Source organism: Vidua chalybeata, chromosome 23 (assembly GCF_026979565.1).
Source record: "Vidua chalybeata isolate OUT-0048 chromosome 23, bVidCha1 merged haplotype, whole genome shotgun sequence".
Lineage (NCBI taxonomy): Eukaryota > Metazoa > Chordata > Aves > Passeriformes > Viduidae > Vidua > Vidua chalybeata.
In genome coordinates this window covers 3,990,901-4,011,273 of record NC_071552.1, presented here as the reverse complement: position 1 = coordinate 4,011,273, position 20,373 = coordinate 3,990,901, and the positions used below count along the sequence as shown (strand labels likewise).

The 20,373-nt window shown below is 53.1% G+C and overlaps 1 protein-coding gene across 3 annotated transcripts in view; it reads right to left on the bottom strand.

The window, feature by feature from the left end:
* Nucleotides 1–11,712, bottom strand: part of B3GAT1 (beta-1,3-glucuronyltransferase 1) — a 39,799-nt gene extending 28,087 nt beyond the window's left edge. For all 3 annotated transcript variants that reach the window (XM_053963594.1, XM_053963592.1, XM_053963593.1), the window contains exon 1: nucleotides 11,274–11,712. The gene's annotated coding sequence lies outside the window, so the exon portion shown is untranslated. The remainder of the gene's footprint in view (nucleotides 1–11,273) is intronic.
* Between the last annotated feature and the right edge of the window lie 8,661 nt (nucleotides 11,713–20,373).

Here is a 20,373-nt window from a genome sequence, read left to right as displayed (position 1 = left end):
CAAATTCTGACCCTGCTGGGCCTGCTCAAAGGAGCACACAGGGCTCCATGAGGTGCTCTCATCATCCCTTGCTCACCAGCTCTCTCCCCAGGGAACATCAACTTCTGCCTGCTTGGGAACCTATGACATGTCACTGATGCCTCAGGTTTAGCTTTTCTATTTTTCAGATTCTGTGCTGCTTTAGTGTGGGGGTCTGGGGTTCATATTATGGGATGGTGAGCTCTGTGCACAGAGCAGGGAGACAAAACAATTCCTGCTCCAGCTGGGCACCAAGGACAAATGATCCAAAGCTCAGGCCCAAGAGCACAAACAGCGTGGGCTGGAGAGAGAAAAACAAGCAGGATGGGAGTGCCTGGGCTAAAGCTGGAATGGGACAATGAACTGCAAGGTGCAAATGGAGCAGAGCTGATCCCAGTGAGAGCCCCCAGGAGCGCTCGTGCATTTTGGGACCATTTTGGTTCATTTGGGTGCAGCCCTGACTGGGCTCTGGTGCTGCCCAAGGTGGATCCATGGAGGAGATCCTTTGAATAAATCCCTGCTTTATTCTGTAGCTCTGCCCAGCTCTGCTCTAGGCCAGCCTGCACAAGGCATCATCAGGATAACCTGGCCCATCTTCCATTTGAGAGGTGTTTGGCAGGGAACCATTCCTTCTCTTCCACCAGCACAAAACCCCGTGTGCCAATCCAATGAACCCGGAGCTGTTCCAGCATTGCCCGAGGAAATGGGATTTGGATCTTCAAGGGGAAGGCACAGGATGAACGTGCTGGTTTGTCCAGCTTCCCACCCCAGCCTGGCTCTGACTCTGGCTTCCCTGCAGCTGAGTTATTTTGGCTCAGCTCACCTCAGCCTGCTCTGGAGGTGAGATGCAAATAGCTGCCCACTTTTAGCCAGGAACCACAAGGCTCGGGGAGCTCAGGGGCTGAACACAGCCATGGCACAGGCACTGATGCCTGAGGGGCTGGCAGAGCCCAGCTCTCACCAATCCTATGGCTTGGAAAAGGTAATTTCTCCAATTTTAGAATCACTCCAAGCCAATCCAGATATTCTGAATGAGAAATGGAGGAGCCAAACTGGTGCCTTAGGATTTCAGATTTTCTATTTTCCATCTATTTGTAACCCTGCAGTTCTTTAGTGTAGAACTCCAAACTCCACACCCAGTGTGAGCTGCTGCTTCCCCATTTGGGGCAGACACAACAATTCCTCTCCAGACCTGGCAATCAAGGACCCCTCACTGGCTCAGGCCAGGGAGATGGAAACAAAAGTGAGTTGGGGGAGCAAACTTGGGGTCAATGACTTCATTAGCTGAAGCTGTAATTGGCAGATTCACCCCCAATATGCAAATGGACCAAACTTATAAAAGTGTGAAACCCATGACTAAATATCCATTTTTGGGTGGGTTTTGTCTGCCCTAAATGTCCCTGAAGGCCCTTCAATAAATAGAACTGCTTTTTATTCCCTAATTTTGTCTGGCCTCCATTTTAGGTAACCCCAAAAAGGCATCAAAGCAGGAGCTGGAGACAGATGAATCTGAGCATTGCACAACTCATAACTCAGTGAGCACGAGGTTGTCACAGGGAGAAAGGCATCCCCAAGTGCCAGCACCACTCCCCAGCCCCTGCCCTTCCCTGCATCATCCTCAGCCCTTGGAAAACCTTGTCCTGCTTGGCCAAGCCCCATCCTGCTACCAAATACTCCCCCAGAGAGTCTCAGCCGCAGGGAACTCTGATCTACAGGTGGCTGAGGGCACCCAGCCCTCACTTAACACAGCCAGAGCTGCTTGAGGGACACCCAGACTGCCCTGCAGGGTTTATGTGCAAGGTGAGGTGCCAGATGAGCCCCTGGGGAGCTCTGAGGAGCCGGGGGGGTTTGTAACGGCTGCTCTAAGAATATTGTAATCACACAGTAATTATGGCACATCTCAAATCAACCAGGCAAATCACAGTGTTATTATTACCACTGTCACCAACCCTGCCTGGCAGAGATCAGGCCCTGCCCAAGGAGGGAGCAGGGCTAAGGGAACATCCACAGAGCTCCAGCACACTCCCTTCAGGCCTGCCCAGCCCACAGCCCACCACAACTGGAAAATGAGAGACTGAGGGAGTGATGCAGGAACCCAGGGTCTGCTCCTGATTTGTCTCTCCTTCCTGAGCTGCTCTCCTGGGATGTTTGTCCTCAGATCCATCTCCCACAAGCCAGTGGAATAATGCAAATAATAATTATTATTTAGCAGGGCTAAGGGAACATCCACAGAGCTCCAGCACACTCCCTTCAGGCCTGCCCAGCCCACACCCCACCAGCCTGGCAGCTCCCTCCTTCCTAGGACCATGTCTGTACTCCCCTCAGCTGCATCTCATGGTACCACATGTAATTAGTCAGGTTGATTTTACCTTTTTTTTTTTTTTTTTTTTTTTTTAATTAAACAACTATCTTCAAGCACAAGAGCAGCCCTTGTGATTTGATTGGAGCTGTCAGTCTTTCAAATGTCATTCCTATAGATGACTAATCTTTAAAAACATGAGTTACTAAACTCATTGACTCAGTTGATAATGAGCCAGAGCAGAAATGATGGTTGAGACAGAGAGGGAGGAACCAGAGCTGCAGGGGCTCTGAGCGTGCTGCATGGGGCCACTCTGCAGCGCGAGGGACTGGGGCTCCCTGGCAAATGCAGGCTATGGAAATGGGAATGTGGCACATCAGGGAGGGCATCTCTCGGGGTCTCAGTGCTGGGCTGACCCCAAGAGTGTAAAAGTCCTTGTTCTCCCAGCCCGTGCAGCTGAAAAAGTCTGGAATGCGCAGGGTCGGCTTCTCAAGGTTGTTCATTTTCCCTTCTCTAGAACATTCTCTCTCTGCCCTGCTGAGCTCTGTCCAGCAGCTCGGCCATGGCATTCTGTCTGCCCTCAGGGCAGTGTTCACATTTTATACCAAAAACTCCGTGTGCCGTGGTTACAATAACGTGCCAATGTCTGTCATTGATGTTGGACAGTGTGTCTGTGCCTGAAACCAACAGAAAAATGTCACCAGCACAGCGAGACATGGAGGGCAAGGGGAAGGAGAAGAAGGTCAGGACACACCCAAACCCCTCCATCTTGTCCCCCTGATCCCCATTCTAAAAACCCCAAAATTCTACTTTTCCACCCTGTGTTAACTCAACTACCACACCACTCAAACCCTTGTGGCTTGTAATTCCTCACACAAAGTTGGCAGTTTTTTTCCTACAGGCTAAAATCAAAGCCACAGGTGTTTTTGACTTCGTGCCAAGGTCTCCAAGCTCCCTCCAGGGTCTCAATAAAGCCAGAGGGATGTCCTGGACTCCGACAGACATCTGAGCACTCCTGGTCCTCCCAGTCACTGTCATGCTGACAAAAGAGAGGATTTTCTGTCTCAGCCTTTCTGTGTGTGCTCGTTCTCAGTGAAGAGTGAAGCCATTGCTTCCCATCCTGCCTTTGGAACAGGATTCCCTGGACTCCCTGATCCCCTGTTTTCCCACATCCACAGCTTTGGGAAGCATCCCAAGCTTTAGAAGCTGCAATTGTCCCACAGCACGAGCAGCAGAGGGGGCACGTGCTGATCCCATCCCACATGTGGATTCTTCCCCACCCCACAGGCCGGGTCCCAGCCCTGCAGAGCTCCCACTCTGCTCTGTACTGGGATAACCCAGGCTCTCAGGTGAGTTATTAACTCTGAGCCTCTTGCCTTTAGAACCTTCTGGAACGAGACAAACAGGGCTGCCAGGCAAAGGCAGCATTTTCAAAAGACAAACGGGTGGAAGGAAGGAGGTGCCCGTGTGGGGTGACAGCTTCAGGGGATTGCAGCAAATCCTTTACCACTAGCAGCTCCACACTGTTGCCCTGATTATTAGAAGTGTTTTCTTTTATAGTTCTTTTGAAAGTTTTAAAGTTCTTATAAAACTTCTTTAGCCTTCTGATAATGTTTACATATTTCTACTGGAGCTCTTACGCAGTGTCCATGTAAATAATGATTGTTTTGCATTCTTCTTTGTGGGAGGAGAGAATTGATGGGCTGTTAATTGGACCAGTGTGGTTGGAGAGGTGGCAATTCCATCCTCCAATCCACTGTCACTTTTGGAATTTTATATATTGTGAGGTCAGAAATAAAATTGGCTCTTTTTTTCTCTCTTAAACTCACCAAGCTTCTGTGTACTCATTTCGTGTCCAATAGCAACACCACAGCTGTCACATTTCCCAAAGCCAAGGGACAGTGGCAGGGACAGTGGCAGCCCCCTGCTGCCCTCCCACACGTGTTCTGCTAGTGCAAAACCCCCAAAATAGCGACAGATTGATGGTGAGCAGCATTTCCCTGAGCCCAGCACCTCGCTGTAATTCCTGCATCCTCTCAATGCCACAGCCAGTTACTCCTCCACAAAGGGCAGAAATTGGCAGCTCCCCCTCCTCCCCTTCTTTGGGTTTTATTTATAGAAAGGCACCTTTTATTGCTATTTTTCCTCTTTCCTGAGGCCAGCCTGCCAGGCTGGAGGCACAGACAGTATCCACACCTGCAGGATCCAGGCACATCCCCCTTGCTGCCAGGGGATTCCTCTCAGAGTGCATTTATTCACCGTTATGCCTGCCAGGCCCCTTCTCTATGCTCCTCTCTGAACTCTGGCTGCCTGCACTTGGGAGAATTTCAGAGTTAAAGGAACTAATAACTTAGAATAACTAACTCCAAGGAGATGAGGCTTCAAACTGGGCCACCCAAGAGTGAGCTGAGCTCTCACTACGCTGCTTCCCAGTCTCAGAGTTGTCCTTTTCCACACAGATTCCAATCCATCTTTTCAATACTCCCCATTTTAGTGCTCGTAATTTTTTGTCCCTGCTAAAAATCATGTCAGGACCGATGCTCCTCGACCTGACAATCAGAAGACAACACTTTCAAAGCCTCACAGAAGGTCATTCCAGGAGCTGCACGCTCTGGGAAGATGGATATGTCCGAGTCATGCCTGCTGAATGTGACACTATTATAAGAAAGACACTGGAAGAATTATTCATCAGCAGTGACTTCTGTGGCTCCAATCTCCTAAAGCAGCTGCTGCTCATCCAAGTGGATCACAGCCCATCTGAAGAAACCCTTGGCTGTCCCTACAAGCCCACATCACCCAGCCAGAGCAGCCTCCCCTGGAGCTCTGCATGCCTGCAGCCTCCATGGGAGCCAGGCATGGCAGGAGGGAAGGGATGTTCCTGCATCCCCAGGGCTGGAGGGAGCAGGCAGACAGACAGTGCCATAAACTGGCTGGCAGCCTTTCAAAGGTGGCAGGCTTGTGCCAGATTATCCTTCCCTCTCTCCCAAATTAGAAGCAGAGCGTGCCACTAGAAAGTCAGGTGAAAGCTGTCTCTCAAGGAAGAGAGAGGCTGCACCTCACAGCATCCTGCTGATCTGAGCACAGCCAGGGCCTCCCAAAAATCCCCACGGCTCTCAGCTCCAGCCTCTGGGCTGTCCCAAACCTGCCCTGGCAGGAATGTCCTGGCTTGCTGCCCCACAGCATAAACTATGCTGGGATTTATTCACAGCAGCTGTGATTGAAACATGGCCCTCCTGCCATGGACACAGGCACAGGAAGCCCCTCTGAAGGAGGGATTCAGCTGGAAAACCATAGGAGAGCACTCAGCCTGTGGGGCCAGGGCAGTGTCACCCTTTGCTTTTGCTCTTTCCCTAAAAAGCAGGACCCCCCAAGGACACTGAGTCCTGGCCCTCACAGAGCCACCTCTGTGACGAGAAATCCTTTGGGACACATTCCTTCTTCAGCTGTAGGAGCTGCTGAACAAGATGGAAAACACAACAGCTGAAATCCAAGGTGGAATTTTACAGCCAGCTCCAAGGGGAGGTGACCCAGGCACGCACCCACTGTGACATTGGCACCCACACACCCTCCAGCAGCCCCTCACAGCAGCACACCAGAGCATCTCAGCCCCTGCTTGGTGCCACCAGGATGAGAATCTGGACCATGCAAACTCCAGCTTATCCAAAGTGTGTCCCTGTGCCCCTGACGGTGACAGGAGTGCTGCTTTTTATTCACTGAGAGCCCGAGTGGGCCCCAAATCACGCTGGCATTATGTTATGATAATGCTGAAGTATTATAAATGCTCTGTGTGCCAGACAAATCCTGGAGCAGGCTTCCAAATCCCCTCAAAATCCCCTCTTGCGTCTCTACATTCATCCATTCATGAAATCCAGAGCACAGCCTCAGCATCCCTCCTTCTGCTCCGGGGCTCTTTCCAGCTCAATGGAAGGTGAAGCAGACTCGGGGCATTTCTCCTGGATTAGCCTTTTTTCTTTTTGCCTTCCAGGTGCCAAATCAGCAGAGGAACCTGCAGGGCATTTAGGAATGATGTCCAGCAAGGGAGCTGAGACAGATCCCGTGGCTCTTTCTCCTGTCAGGGAGTGAAGTCTGTCTCATTCTCCTGCTCCCTGCAGGGCCATAGGAGCAGGGAGGTCCCCTCAGCAGATCTGCCTGTCTTCTTTCTTTTTGCACACAACAGGGAGAGTTTATTTGGTCTATTTTATGGGAAATCCTTTAGATCAGATGAGGTTCACCCCGGAAATTTCTATTTTTCTTTACAGCTGAACCTACCTGAGGCGACACCCCAGTCTTCAGAACACTGAAGCAAAGGGTTCCCCACCTTTTGGGGGTGAGCAGACTTCTCCCTCTGAGCCACAGCTTTCAACTCCCTCTCCACTGCTCTTCAAGAACAGCACAAAAATCCCTAGACAGGAGCTTAGCTCTCGTCCTGGCTTTAGGAAAACAGCTCAGGAGGGGGATCTCGAGCATTTCCTATTTATTCTGCTGTCACAGCCAGGCAGATCGTGTTGTGTTGGCCGTGGCTCACAGGGAGAGCAGAGCTGGAGGGATTTCAGAGGCACCACTGCAGCTGGGAAATTGCTTCAAGGCTCTGTGGTACCCGGGCAGGGCAGGAGCAGAGTGAGAACAACTGCACAGGGCTGTGCAGGGGGAAGGAACTCACTTCCAGGATGGAAAAAATGCATGTGGAAGTGTGCTCCAAAGTGTTTTACTACTCAGAACAGAGGGAAGGAACTCACTTCCAGGATGGAAAAAAATTGGTGTGGATGTGTGCTCTAAGGTGTCTTACTACTCAGAACAGAGGGAAGGAACTCTTTCAGGATGGAAAAAATGTGTGTGGAAGTGTGCTCCAAGGTATTTTACTGCTCAGAACTGTGCAGAGGGAAGGAACTCACTTCCAGGATGGAAAAATGGCTGTGGAAGTGTGCTCCAAGGTGTATTCCTGCCCAGGAATCATTTCCTGAGCCCATGAACAATGTCTTTTGGGAAGTTACACTTGGTACAACCAAAAAACCCACAGAGGGAGAGGGATAAGGGAAGGAGGAGGGCTGAACTGGCTACATTTCTGGGACAGAGCACTGAGAGAGCAGGATCTGCTCCCCAGCACTGGGAATTCTGTGCCCACTCTCTCATTCCCTGGGCATGTGGAGATCCCATCACAGCTGGATCAGGTTGTATTCCACAGTGACTCACACTCCATGTCACTGGCAGCACTTGGGGCTGGTCCTTGGGTCTCCAGCAGGAGATGGAGATTAATTATGGGCCTCACCCCCTGATCTCTGCTCAGAAAATCCCTTGTCAGCTCCTGGAGGTGAATCCAGCCCTGATGTCCACTTGCCAAGCCAAACACAAAAAGTCAGGGAATACAGGAGGAAAAGGGAGAGTCTGTCCTCACCCTTCAGCCCTCGTGCTTGGCACGGGTCACTCCTCCTGCCACCACAGCAGCAAAACACGGGCAGGTGGCTGATCCAGGATCTCCACAGGCAGAACATGGGCAGACAACACATCACAGAGAAAAAGGACCCACAGAGCAGCCACTGCAGAGGCACCTTGCAAGGACATTGATCCCAGAAGAAGCTTTGCCTTGGGGTGGGTTGAAGCTGATGCCTCAGGTTTAGCTTTTCTGTTTTTCACATTCTGTGCTGCTTCAGTGTGTGGGTCTGGGCTTCACAGGAGGGGATGCTGAGCTCTGTGCACAGAGCAGGGAGACAAAACAATTCCTGCTCCAGCTGGGCACCAAGGACAAATGATCCAAAGCTCAGGCCCAGGAGCACAAACAGCGTGGGCTGGAGAGAGAAAAACAAGCAGGATGGGAGTGCCTGGGCTAAAGCTGGAATGGGACAATGAACTGCAAGGTGCAAATGGAGCAGAGCTGATCCCAGTGAGAGCCCCCGGGAGCGCTCGTGCATTTTGGGACCATTTTGGTTCATTTGGGTGCAGCCCTGGCTGGGCTCTGGTGCTGCCCAAGGTGGATCCATGGAGGAGATCCTTTGAATAAATCCCTGCTTTATTCTGTAGCTCTGCCCAGCTCTGCTCTAGGCCAGCCTGCACAAGGCATCAGTTTCTGGTGACCACAGCAGGACAAAGCTCCACCAAATGCTCCTCCAGCTAAACACAGCTTACAGCTGCAGCCCACTGAACTTTCTGAGGCAGGAAATGAAGGCCTGCAGGAAAAGTGGAGGGTGAGGAAGCCACTGAGGGCATGGCCACAGAGGAAGATGCTGACCAAGGCTTGCTGCATCCCCACAAGTCAGGGATCTTGCTGAAAAGCAGCCCTGGAATCTGGGCAGCCTCTGGCAGTGCTCATGACAGAGAAAATGCACAGAAATGCAAGAAAGGACCACATCCTGTCCTCCTTGGGATTCAGATCTGTCCACTGGGTTTTGTTGGAGGAACTAAAAATTGCTTTTTTGCACAACATTTTTTCTTGAGCCAGTAGAAATAGAACAAGGGCAAGAGAGAGCAAAATCATCTCAAAAGGCAAGTCTGCAAAACCCACTGAAAATTTAAATGCAACATTTACCCCAGTGTCCCTTTTTAAGACAGCTCTTGTCATTCCCCAAGGCTTGTGCTGTGGCAGTGGGAGAGGGCTGGAAGAGATTGAAAGGGCAGATGCCCTGTTTTGGGTTCAGAAAGCAGCATTTTGGCAGGGAACAGCCAGCTTTGGCCAAGGGGAGAGCGTGTGCTCACACTTCGGTCCTGGAAGGATTCTTGGTGAGCTTAGGCCAGATCTCCCCGAGGGTTGCCAGGAGGATGCAGCAAGGCTGAGGATGCTAAAATCCCACCAGCCCTGCACTCTGGAGGCACTCAGAGCTCTCCTGGCCTCAAGAGGTGCACAGCTGCAGAGAAAGCCCAGAAAGATGCACCACAACCAGGCAGGGAAGAGGAAATCCAGCATCCCTGAGCTTGGCTGGGCTCTGGTGGCACTGCCCTGGAGAGGACAAAGGCACTGTGCCAGCTGTGACACAGACAGGGTGACAGCCCCTGCCAGGGTTGGGCCACTTTGTGTTCACTGTCCACTCTGAGCCATCCCAATGGGTCAGGAAGCTTTGGGAAGCCAGGTGGGAAAGCTCTCCCTCCCTCCTCATGGGGACACTTGCACTGAGGGAGACCCTCATGGAGACCCTCTGGCTTTTCTGCCCCAGAGAAGCAGAACGTGAGCCTTGTGTCCCCTGTTCTGCAGCTGCAGGGTCAGCCAGCTCCCCCTGAGGCTGTCAGGGCACTGCTGGCAACCCCCCAGCATTTCCCTAGGAATGCCCGTGGAGGGGTGCAGGAAGGGATTTGTAATCCAGCTGGAATGGGAGCGTACTCAGAGCCAACATCACTGACTGCATGTTTCTTCCCCTGCCTTCCCCACACCCATAAATATTCAAACAGGAAAATAAAATTATTGATCAGCTGCCTTCCCATTATAGCAACACCCACTGTCCTGCTGGCTTTGGCCATTTCCAAAGCCCCCACCACAGAATTAACTCTCCTGGGAGAAATATTCTTCCTAAGTATTGAATTCCTTCACCAGAGCATCATCTACATTCCTCGAGGCTGGCACAGAAACCAGAGTTTGGAGTTTCACACAGAAAGAAGATATTTTCCCCATCGTTTCCCCAGTGCCTCCATTTTCCTTTCCACACCCTTTCAGTCCCATCTCTGCCAGGTGAGCCACGAAATCCCATCCCTTGTGACCTTCCAGCCAAATCTTGGTGAATCCACTCACTGAGGTGGATGCTCAGGGACACCAACAACCCAAGTGTGTGCAGACAGTGCACGAGACTCCAGAGTCTCTGCCAGTCCCTCACACTGGGCCACAAACTCCCTGAATGTTCCTGCAGGCTCTTACAGAGACTGATGGCACTCTGGGGCTCAGGATGTGTTCGCACCAGTGGGGACTTCTGGGACACGTCGTTATTTCAGTAATCAAAGCAAATGCCTCCTAACCCCCTGCCAGGAGCCATCAAGAAGCCCCTGAAGGCAAGGGGAGGAGGGGGATGTAGCAGACAGCACGATGTTGCAGCAGCAAGATCCTGCCCAAGGTAGTGAGGGATGGCCAGGCAAGAGCTCTGCTCGCTGGGAATAACTGGGTAGGGGCTCCACAGCTGTAAACATCGGGATTTCCCAAACATCTGGGTTAAGACACCTCCCAGCACTGTTTGAAGTTGTGCTGTCTGCTCTGACTGAGAGAAATTCGGAGTTTCACGGCCAGAGACCCTGGAACTGAGTCAGAGAGAGGCCCAGCAGGGAGAGGAAAGCATCGTTTGTGGGCAGCTTCATTGGTCAGCCCTGACTTTCTCCCTCACAATCACTGTTTTCCATCCCCCCACCACTCCCACTCCACACCACAGAGATCCCTCCTCAGATGGCAAAGCCTTGCTCAGCCATCTCCTCTTCCCCCAAAAGGCAGCACTTGGGAAGCTTTTCCCTTTAAGCAGCCTCAAAGTTGGCTCTCAGCACTGCTGGCACGAATGAAAGCGATTTCAGTTCCCCCTCCTCCTGAATCCCATCCCTCTCCGGCGCGAAGAAAAGGCAGAGGATGACCAAGGGAGGAGAAAAGCAACTCCGGGTGGTCTCTCACATCCCTCCCCTAATTGTGCACGGATGCACGGAAGGGTGCGGGGCCACTGAGGTCCCCGAGAGCCCGAGGGGAGCCCCGGGGCAGCTGCAGGGGTGGGAGGGCGATGCTGGGAGCTCCTGGAGGCGAGACACGGGTGCATCTCCCCTAAGCCAGGCAGCAAAAGCAGCTCGGTGTCCTCAGGCAAAGTGGGGGGGGGGCAAAGTGATCTCCAGCACTGCAGCCCCCGGGACCCGCTCTGCGTCCTTTCAATGCGCTGGGAGGGGTGGGAAAAACCTCTCGGAGTGTCTCCTGCTTCCTCCCATCCCCTGCCCGCTGCATCCACACACCCTGTGCATAAAGGATCTGTGTCCTGCTCGGCTCAGCCATGCAGCGGGAGGAGGCAAGAGTTACCTTATTGGCACAGCCGGAGCCGCCTTCGCTCTCCATCGTGGCCGGGAAGCTGCTCCCATTCATGCTTTAATCCCTGGGAACAGAGGCACGATTCAAAGCGGCTCTTCGCCCATCCGAGCGGGCTCCCCAGCAACCTCCGCCTCCTTCTCTCCCCCCTTTTCTCCTCGTTTGTTGCGTCCGGCTTTGTGGTGGTTTTCTTGGTTTGTTTGGTTTTTTTTTTCAATGTTTTCTTTCTTAATCCAGGCAGCAACCACGACGCTGCTTCATCGCATCCCTGCCCGTGTTTCACTCGCACAGGAACAGCCTCGGAGAGCTCCTCGCTCCTGCTCCGGCTCCGTGCAGCTCCGGCTCGCAGCTCTGCCTTCTGCAGCGTGGCGTTCGGGGAAAGAAAGAGAGCGAGAGAGGGAGGGAGGGAGGGAGCAAACAGGGAGGAGGAGGAGGAGGAGGAGGAGGAGGAGGAAGAGGAGGAGGAGGAGGCCAGCGGGATGCAGGAGGAAGGAGCCAGAGCGTGGCTGCTTTGTATCCAGAGCAGCGCCGACAGCCTCTCCCTGCCAGAGGAGGACCTGCGCTGCTAATGGTCTGTACCAATTCATCCCGCTCAGGCAGGGGCAGCGCTCCTGCGACAGCGAGGAGGAAAAGCCAGGGAATGGCCCCTCGAGGAATTGGTTCCTGCTCTCCTCACTCTCATCACCCACCGAGGTGGCGGCCGCGGGCTCGGGGAGCCGCTGCCCCGGCTCATGAGAGAGGGGATGGGGATGGGATGGGGATGGGGATAGTGAAGGGATGGGGATGGTGAAGGGATGGGGATGGGATGGGGATGGGATTGGGGATGGGATGGGGATGGGATGGGATGGAATGGGGATGGGAAGGCTCTGGCTGGCGAGGGAGCTCAGCATCACTCAGAGGAAGCTCGGAAGGTGACCATGTGCTGGGAGCGAGGTGAGGCTCCCCTCCAGCCCCTGGGGTGACAGGCAGAGCTCAGCTCCACTTCCAGCTCTTCAGAGGAGCCCCCTTGGCTCCTCTCTGCCCGTGCCCGTGCTGATGGCTCCCAGCTGAGCCCGGCTGGGCTTTGGGAGCAGTGGGCAGCACTCCACACACCTCATCCCATTCCCCTTCTGTGCAGCACCAGCCTTCCCACGGCCCCGCTCACCATCCTCACCCAGACACCAAGTACCCCATGTCCCTCCTGGGTGCTGCCCAAGGGTCCTGGCACTGGACAAAGGGCAGCAGGAGCATTTTCCCATGGGAAGGAGGCTCTGGATGTGACTAGGGCTGCCCTTAAGCTGTGACATCTGCACCCAGCCCAGCAGGCACACAGGACCCGTGTGTGACCTCTGTCCATGCACAGAACCACAGGGATGCTCCTTCCTGCTTGGGGATCACTTGGAGGAGGCAGGGCTTGAAGGGGCAGGGACAGCAAAGGTCTTATCTCCTGATCCTGCCCTTTAGTAGCTGACCCTGCTCAGCAGCAGATCTCTCCCAGCTGGCTGAACACCACAGTGAGTGTGTCTCCAAATGCCAGCTGGGCACTTTAACCTGAGCCAAAAGTCAGTGCTGAGCTTGGGGATGAGGCACCTTTCACCTGTCCTGAGCTGCTTCCAACCACCCCAATCCTCTCCAAGTACCACCATTTATCTCTTCCCGTTCCACAGTGGACGTGCACAGATCCACAGATCCTCCCCTGCTGTTCCCTCTCTGTAAGGTTACAGTGCCATGGAAACCTGTAGGTATAGACAGATTTACTTATGCTTTACCAAAAAAGGAAGAACAAAGTAAAAAAACATCATTCTGGTGCCTGGGGAAAGCTCGAGTACACAGGGAGATGAGATCCACAGCGTGGAGCAACCTCAGTGGAAGGTTCAGCAGGGATTCCCACCATTTTCACTGGACTTCTTGGTTTTGAGCCTACAGCATTCAGACTCCAGCTTTAACTTGTGCATCTCCAGGGGATGCAGAGATTTCTGCTGAGAAGTTTGGAGATCCAAACATTACCCACAAATGATCAGCCATCGAGGCTCACCGACAAACCCCAGCTGACAAACCCCATCAGAGGCACAGGGATTCCCACATTCCTTATTCCTGAAGTGGGGCGAGCTGGAGGGCTCCACACCACTGCCTCAGGTGGAAATGAGCTTTGCTGAGCCTGGCAGAGCCTGTGCTGGACAAAGCAGGGAGATGATGTCTCCAGGCCACGCTGAAACACTGTCCAGGGTGATGCTGGAAGGAAGGAGCTTTAAACAGCCTCTCCTGCAAGCTGCACCTACTCTGTGGAAGAACAGGATGAGCAAGGACTGCCAGCCCAGAGTCCTTCATGCACAGCCAGGCAGCTCCTGCTCAGCCACCTCCTCTGCAAAACAGAGCAAAGCAGCTCCTGCAATCAAAGGGAACGTGGCCTTTTTTTTTTTTTTTTTTTTTTTTGTCCTTGGTCTCATTTTCTGCAAGGTACCTAGGGAGAGATCAGCTCCAAAGACTCCTTGCCTGGGAATTTTGTGCCAGCTCAGCTAGTACTAAGGGTTTCACTGAGCTCCATGTCTATTAAAAATGCATAATGTCCACTTATATCAAAAGGGAGGATTCAGACCCAGTGCTTTTCCCAGGCTGTTATGGCATGCTGGAGATGGATAGAAGGCATCTGTCCCTTGAGGCCCATATCAGAATGAGAAAAGGGCAAATTCATTGAATATTTCAGGGCGGGAAAAAAATATGAGAAGAGACATACAAATGCTCCTGCCACAAAACCTAAACACATCAAAATTCAGAGGGGAGGGGAAGGAGATGTGCTACACCTGAGATTCATAAAATTATGAGTGAGCAGTAACATTTCTGAGCCCTGAGCCAGCGCCTCAAAGACTCACAAGGGTGGAAAGCACTGGGAAAAGTATCAGGGAAGATCAGGAGGGACATAGAGAGGCATTGCTTCATCCCTGTGGACAAAAATTACAGCGTGATGCACCCAGAGCTGCTTTTGGTGATCAGAGCAGCAGAACAACCATGCAAAACCACTGCCCTGACATTTCCCAAGGTTGTCCCTTTGAACTTTCACGTATCCATTTGTCTGCACGCTGGATGGGGACATGCCACACTCCCCTGGGCCAAATTCCAGGAAGGACCAGCAAGAGGGGAGTGGGAGGAGAGGCTCAGGCAGTTCTCCTGCAGGATCCTGGGATGAAGGGGGAAATGTGCTCTTTGCCTGGATCCAGGAGCTTCACGGAGCATGTGAGTCTGGAAGAGGCAGCATCGCTGTTGACAGCAGTGTGTATAAACAGAGCAGCATTTCCCTGCTCCCTCCCCCTTCTTATTATAGCACAAAACACCCCGAGTAAAATACATACACACAACAATCCACTATAAAAGGAAAACAAAGCCCGGAGCGTGAGCGCGCACACGCAAACACAGAGACACTCTGCTGGAGAACACAGCACACATCCAGTACCTTAAATGCCATTTTTTTAAATATTAATGCTGTGCTTCCGGCTAGGTTTATGTAAGAATTGTTACCACAGGGCTGGAGGCACGTGGGAACCTAAAGGAGATGCTCCCAGCCCCACACCCTGTGCTGCCCCAGCCGCCCTGGGGCTCAGTCTGACCCCGCTCTGTCTTGCCCTTCCCAACTCCACAGCCAGGCAGCAGCAGAGCCGGGGCAGGCACGCTCCCTCCAGGCTTTTTTCCTGTGAGGATGCAGAGCTGCAGCTCCCCGCTCTCCTCTCCCCCGTGTTTGCCATCTGGCAGTGCCGGGAGCATCCGTGCTCGGAGCCAGGCACGGACACGAGCGGAGCCTCTCTCCGGGTGAACAAGCAGCTCATCAGCTGAGGCTGCGAGGGGCAAAGGGAACAGCACCAGGGCCAATCCTCGGTAAACAGCAGGGTATGTTTCAGCAGAGCACGCACAGACACGGGCTGGGAGCAGCTGGAGAGATCCCCGTTTGCATCGAATCTGGCTGTCAGCCTCTGCTGCTGCCCCGGCCACGCTTCACACCTGCAGCAGCACTGCCTCCTCTTCCTGCCTGAGCACAGGAATTGGCTCCCCTCAGGGAGTTTCCCCAGGCTATCATCACCTTGTGGTGCCAGACTGGAGACAGGACTGCCTGCAGAAACGGCATGGACCAGATGCTGAAAGGCCGGGCCTGAGCTCCTTAGACCCAACCCTGACCTTGGTTCAAAGGGACAACCTTGGGAAATGCCAGGGCAGTGTCTTTGCAACAAATGCCAGGGCAGTGTCTTTGCATGGCTGCTCTGCTGCTCTCATCACCAAGAGCAGCTCTGGGTACATCACACTGTAATTTTCATCCAGAGGGATGGAGCAATGCCTCTGTGAGTGTCTCTGTCACTTGATGGTCCCTCTCACCTGCATGACAACCCAGAGGTTGTGGGAGAGGCTATGGAGGAAAAAACGCCAAATTCTGGCCACTTTGCCAACCTAACACCATTCCACTTCTTCCCACAGTGGCTGTAGCTGCTCATACCCAGAAACCAAACTAACAAATTATGTTCACCCTCCATCCTACCAACCCCCCAAGCCACTGTTTATGGTGCTGCCTTCACCACCCCAGTCCATCCCACTCTCTGGAAGAGATCCTTGCTCCTCCTTCGGTTGTCATTTGTACACTGGGCAAAAATATCATCCAACAAGCACCCACTGTCCTGGCTGGTACTCACCAAGGGCCACAGACCAACAGGTTCGAAGACAGGGAGACACTTCCTTCTCTGGCAGCAGGGAGGAGCTGCCCACCCCTTCAAGGCCCTGGAAGTGGATGGAGGAGGTTTCTGTTCCCTGATCTGCAGGTGCAGCCCTCAGGACGCTTCACGGCTGTGCCCAGCACGTTCAGGAGCAGGTCAGAGGCAGAGGACACCAGAGGAGCCGTGGTGCTGTATCAGCAGGTGGTGCTCTCCCCTGCAATTAAGCCCCAGCCTGGCGTTTTTCCACCGGGATTTCCTCCAGTAAAGACACCTCAGCCTAACACAAGCCCCTCTTCTCTGCCCTGCTGAGACACAGCCTGCATCAGCTCAGAGCCCGGAGGCTGAGAGCTTTGCCTGGAGCTCCCCATGGACAGAGGTGCTCCTTAACCGCCTGGGAGAAACTCTTTGTGGGCTAAAGACCCAGCACAGGTGAGCTGAACCCAGGGGAGCATCCAAGAGGAAATGCTTTAACACACTGCTGGGAGCTGGCAGAGTGCTTCAGTAACCCCCAGACTCCTTGTCCAGCTCCAGCCTTTCCCTGATCGTTATCCTGGCTGGGATCCAAGGCAGAGATTGCTCAGGGAGCAGAACGGCGCAGACGGTGCTAAATCACACACCAAACTGTTCTCTGAGGGGCTTTAATTTATTGGGAAGCACCCTCTTAGCAAACAAACACCACCAGCTCTCTCCACGTTGCTCTGTGATTAAGCTCCCTTTCCAAACCCTCCTCGCACCCCTCACACAGGTCAGGAACTCTCGTCTTTGCTGGAAGCCACAGCTTGAGAAGGGAGGAGGGGAAGCCAACACATGCAGGCACTGCTGGAATTGTTGCTGGGTCTCTGGGTGTGCTGAGACAACTCCAGATGGGGACTTCAGGATGACAACAGTCACAGACTGTTCTTAGGGGTGAGGACGCTCAGCAGCCAGTCCAAGCCTGCATCTCTCTCTTCCTTAACACTCCAGCTGCACTGTTGGCACATCTCTGCCCCATTTCCTGCTCTGCTGTCCCCACATTTTCCACCACTGCTTCTCCAGGCAGTTTTGGCTCTTACTGAGAGAGAACCTTCTTCAAGAGCAGCTTGTGACACTCTGGGATTGCAACACAATGAACTGATAAAGCAAGACATAGAAGCGCATAAATAATCATAATATCTCGCGTCCCAAGATCACACAAGCAATTTAGATTCTTTTTTCGTGTCCCATTTATAAATATTCATTTCAGAGATGTTTTAAACCAACAGAGCCTGATACAGAACTGCTCCAAAAGCTCCAGCCTGGCATTCCCAGGCTGTGTGGAGAGACTACACCTCTCTACAGCCTCACCTCATCCTGGCAGGGTGAGCACAGCCCTGTAAATATCCACACACCACGGGGGCACAGCACAGAAGAACCAGCTCCTGTGGCAGTCATGCCCCTGCCACGTCCCCATTCCCTGCTATTAACCTCCAGCTCCAAACTATTACGTGACAACACGGCAGTCACGTCACCTTGTCTGGCTGTACCAAGCTGCCACTAAACAAAATCTCTGGGATATACAAAAAAAAAACCAACTGTTGTATTTGTTCCTGGAAAAGAAAAATTAGTATGCAAACAGTGATAAACTCTCTGATGGTCACATTTATGTTTTTATCATGTAGTTAATCAGGAAGGAGTGTGTTCAGTTTAGATACAGCTCCACACTTTGCCTCTCTAATCCGAATCCCAGAAGGGCCTTATAAAACCATAATCTGCAATGCAAAATTGCAAAGCATATGGGAGTGTCTATAGATTTTCCAAATCACCTGTGCCCTAATTTAATATGAATAACAATTAGTTTACTCTTATCAGTTAATTGTGCCCCTTGTGGATTCAGCAACACTGCAGCTCGTCACCGAGCGCCTTTGTCTGAACAAACTTTAATTACTCTGCCTCTCGCCCAGCCCCGCTCGGGGCTCCAGAAACAAAGGCAGAATCGCTGCTAAACAAACATCCCACCAGCAGAGAAGGGAGCTGGCAGGCTGCTTGTGGAGAGGGGCAAACAGAGCAGCCCGGGGTTAACAGCAGGGAGTGCGACTCCAGTCCCTCCAGCTCCCGCATCCCAGAGCAGCTCCCGCATCCCAGAGCATCCCAGAGCAGCTCCCGCATCCCAGAGCATCCCAGAGCAGCTCCCACATCCCAGAGCATCCCAGAGCAGCTCCCACAGAATCCCACAGTAACTCCCACATCCCAGAGCATCCCAGAGCAGCTCCCGCATCCCACAGCAATTCCCACATCCCACAGAATCCCAGAGCAGCTCCTGCATCCCAGAGCATCCCAGAGCAGCTCCCACATCCCACAGAATCCCAGAGCAGCTCCCACATCCCAGAGCAGCTCCTGCATCCCAGAGCAGCTCCTGCATCCCAGAGCATCCCAGAGCAGCTCCCACAGAATCCCAGAGCAGCTCCCACAGAATCCCAGAGCAGCTCCCACATCCCATAGCATCCCAGAGCAGCTCCTGCATCCCAGAGCAGCCCAGAGCAGCTCCCACAGAATCCCAGAGCAGCTCCCACATCCCATAGCATCCCAGAGCAGCTCCTGCATCCCAGAGCAGCCCAGAGCAGCTCCTGCATCCCAGAGCATCCCAGAGCAGCTCCTGCATCCCAGAGCAGCTCCCACATCCCACAGAATCCCAGAACAGCTCCCACAGCATCCCAGAGCATCTCCCACATCCCACAGAATCCCAGAGCAGCTCCCACATCCCAGAGCAGCTCCTGCATCCCAGAGCAGCTCCTGCATCCCAGAGCATCCCAGAGCAGCTCCCACAGAATCCCAGAGCAGCTCCCACATCCCAGAGCATCCCAGAGCAGCTCCCGCAGCCCAGAGCAGCAGCAGCAGGGGATTTGCCAGCCCTGGACAGCACTGGCAGCTCTCGTTCCCTATCTGCAGTCCAAGCTGTGTCCCCCAGCCCTGGGCAGCAGCACCAGAAGATTGGAGAAAGGCTCCATTCACCTCGGGTGCTGTGGTTAGCAGAAGATTGAGAAGCCAGGCACCGGGGTCCTTTTTGCAGCTCTGCTGCGGATCCGAACGCCACAGGCACTTAAATCCGAGCCTGCTTCCTCACCCCTTCGGCCCTGGCATTGATGGAGGTGATGGGCTGTGCACACACCCACTCACCCAGCACGGAGGGATCAACCCTGCCCTGCAAACACCGTTACTGCCCCCAGAAGTGTCCTAACATTTACCTTTGGCACGGGAAACGTGTTTTCTTTTCAAGGCGCAGAATCCCCCCCTGAGAATCATACAACAACAAAAAAAGAGCAGATTGAGGACGATTGCTCCTATTTCCATTTCAAACACCGCAGGGTTTTGCACACATACAGGCCTTCAATCTCAGTTACACCATCACCTTGGCAGCAAAACGTTGCCTTTGCACAGCAGAGGATGCAGGCTACAAACCCTTTGGCAGAGCTGAAGGAACAGGCCTGCAGCGAGGCAGATAAAGCCTGTGGCGTGAGGAATGCTCCCATCCCGCTCCATCCAGCCCAGGAATGCTCCCATCCCGCTCCATCCAGCCCAGGAATGCTCCCATCCCACTCCATCCAGCCCAGGAATGCTCCCATCCCACTCCATCCAGCCCAGGAATGCTCCCACTATTGTAAAATGCAGGTGAACCTAGTGGGAAGAAATTCTGATGTCCAACTCCAGTTCAGAAGGCTGAATGATTTATTTATTATAACTGTGCTATAATACATTAATATACTATTTAAAGGAGATACTAAAACTACAAACCTACTTTTCTAACTGCCATCTCTAACTCACAACTCGTGACCCTCTCTGAGAGTGCAGCCACAGGTGGGCTGGATTGGGTTGGATTGGATTGGATTGGTTGGATTGGATTGGATTGGATTGGATTGGATTGGATTGGATTGGATTGGCCACCAGCCCCAAACAATCCTCACCAGAATCCAACCAAGCAATCACCCCAGGTAAACAATTCTCCAAACACATTCCACATGGGGAAAACAAGGAGCAGAAATAGAAATTGTTTTCTCTTCCTTTCCTCTGTGCTCCTCTATGAAAAATCCTGAGAGAGAGAGAAATGTGCTTGCCACACTCCCACCCCCCTCCATCCAGCCCAGGAATGAGATGCTGAAGCCACAGAGGGTGTGCACCTTCCCCTCCTTGCTGGAGGAGGCTCCAGCCTCCTGCTGCTGCTCCCTCTCCCCAAAGGACTTTTACCATCACTGGGGTTTGGTGAAAATCTCTGCCTCTCCACAGCATAAAGTCCTGCAGATTTTCACCTCACAGCCTTCAGAGCAGGTGTAAAAGAAGGATTCTCCATAATCGGAGCTGATCCCTGCTCCTGCCCGGCCCTGAGCACGGATGAGGAGAGCACTCACCCTGCTCAAGTCAGGGAATTCACTCCCTGCCACATCAAATATGCTCCTCACCTTTCCTCTGCTCCT